Below are 2,701 nucleotides of genomic sequence, written 5' to 3' on the forward strand. Positions count from 1 at the left end.
GCTGAACAAACACAGGGAGCAAAAGATTGCTCAGTCTGCCCAACCTTGGCCAGGGAAGGTAATACTGGTGAGGAAGGATGTAACCAAATATTCAATATTAGGGGTGAATGTAAAGGTCTGAGAATCTGTCATTTAAAAACACACTAACCCGACTAAAAAAATCTGATTTAAATCCAATTTAGTTTTCAAATTCCATCTTTGCCCACACTAAGGGGACGTTTTACATTACACTGTTTTCAACTAAAAACAGAAAACTGTTTATGCATTTTGCCCATTTATTTACACAACAACAACGTTTTGGGGGCCTGAAATGCAAACTTTTGAAAACGGCACCATTATCATCTCTGTGTAAACTATAAAAACTTCAATTTGTGAAAATGATGTCATGCGCATGCAAAATATATGTGGGCCATTCCACCGAATGCCATTTGCTTGTTGTACTCTTCCAAAAAAATATATATTTTTTTTTTAAGCTGAATCTAGTAACACACATATTTAACTATAGAAAATCTGTACTGGTCAATCTCAGGTAACTTTATTTAATTTTTTACAGAGTTTTTAAGTGGAAGATGGTTGCATTTTTCTCAGTCCTGTTACCAAAACTCTTCCTTCATTTTCCCCTCAAGTGTTTATTTTAAAGAAATTGTTAGTTTCATTGTCAAAATATTTATATTTATCATAAAAAAAATTACTATACGTCTACGCAAAGAGTATTTTTCTAAAAAACGCAAACCCATTTTTTTATTTTAAAGGCGACTCTAACCTCAAGTTTTCACATTTTTATGATGTAATTAATTAAACAATGGGATAAATTATGGACGAAACTTAATAAAAAAAAAAAATAGTGGTTTAACTTTATTTTTATTTTTTAGAAAAAACAATTTAGTAACAGGAAAGAACACTAGGTAACAGGAATGTGTGTCCATATATGTGTATATAGGTTTGACTACACTTGTGAGGTGTTAATGTCCTCACTGATATAAAAAAAAAAAAAGACCTCACCAATATCATGAAATACATTTGTGCCGGTGCGTATTATGTCTTTTAAATGTGTCTGTGTTTGTACCTACTTAACCATATTTTGGGGACAAATTTTTACCCAGAAATGAGCCAATCCTGACAAAATCTCCGAAAACCTCCTTTTGGGGACATCCCCATTTGTTTAAAAATAAATAAATAAATAAATTCCTAAAAACCAGGTGAATATTGTTATATAGTAATATGTCAACTAAGGCTCTGTCCTCATTGATAATATATGTATGGGCCCTATTTTTTTTACAGACTTTTACATACCAGTGAGGGTGGAATATAATATCCAAAATATTATATATTATTATATATAATATATTAGCAAAAAAGTCCCACCCTCACTGGTATGTAAAAGTCTGTAAAAATAGGGCCCAATGCACAATGTTAATATGAAGAAATTTTGGTTTTACTTATATTTTTTAATAACTTGTGTTGTGATCTTTTATGGTTAAAGGAAATGCCCATAAACTTAACAAATAATGCCTTTTCAGGTTTTAAATGATTTTATTTTTTCTTACAGTGAAGGTCACACTCAAATGCCATTCCATGTATGGTCTAATACAGCAATTGCAAGTACATTTTCTATCATACTTGCAGGAATGTAACATAAAACAACAATGCAGGAACAACCATAAATAAGTCTTCTCTGGGCAAAAACATTGTCTCAGTGTGGATAGAAGGAGAAAACGTAGAGAAAAAGATGCACTTTCAAATTTATCTAGATTAATATGGATGTAGCCTAATATTTACATTAATAAATCTGATGACACTACTCACTCCTGTTACTTTTACTCAGTTACTATATATAAGTATAGGATATATGAGTAACAGGACTGAAAGTAACAGGATTGAGATTTTAGGATAAAATTAGCAAATACATATAATCTAGCCACATGGAGTACATGCTAATATTATGAGAATACTCAGCAAATTATAGTGATTCACCAAAGATTTGTATTTTTAAAATAAACAAGTAACATCTAAGAAATAATGTAAGTAACAGGACGGTTTATTTATAATGATGCTCCCAGCCACCGTTACAATATCATCAAATATACAGAAAAGAAAATAAGACCACATGCTTTCGGTCATTTCATTTCAAGATCCAGTTGTTGCAATATTATGTTGAAAATGTGTCTTCTGGAATTTTCCCAGTTTTTTAGAGGGGGAATGTGTTAGGGTAACAGGACTGAGTGAAAACCTGGGGACATGACTAAAATGTTTATTTTATCCAAAATATTATAAATTTATTTTGAAATATATTTAAAGCACAGATGGGATATGGAGGTACACAAAAATGCAAAATAAAAATGATTTCTGAAGGATTTTAAACATTATATTTCATGTTAAAATGTAGCGTTAGGCACTGGGGACATGTACAAATGCTATATTTTCAGTGTTTTAGGTAGTTTTTAATAATTGTTTTAATTATATATTTTAAATTTGCAGTTAGATTAATGTGCAGGACATTTTGCTGAATAATAAAATGCATTTTATAGTTAACTTTTCATGCATGTTTGTACATTGTGAAATTAGAAAAACGCAAGGTCTCAAGGCGCGTTCTTTAAAAGTTGGACTTTTAACTTGAACGCGGTTTTTAGAAACAAAACAGTTAAACAGAACGGTTTACAAAAGCAACGGTCAAATACGTCTGTCTAGTGAATAAAATAGA

The sequence above is a fragment of the Sinocyclocheilus anshuiensis genome, unplaced genomic scaffold (genome assembly GCF_001515605.1).
Source record: "Sinocyclocheilus anshuiensis isolate Anshui unplaced genomic scaffold, SAMN03320099.WGS_v1.1 scaffold393, whole genome shotgun sequence".
Taxonomy (NCBI): Eukaryota; Metazoa; Chordata; class Actinopteri; order Cypriniformes; family Cyprinidae; genus Sinocyclocheilus; species Sinocyclocheilus anshuiensis.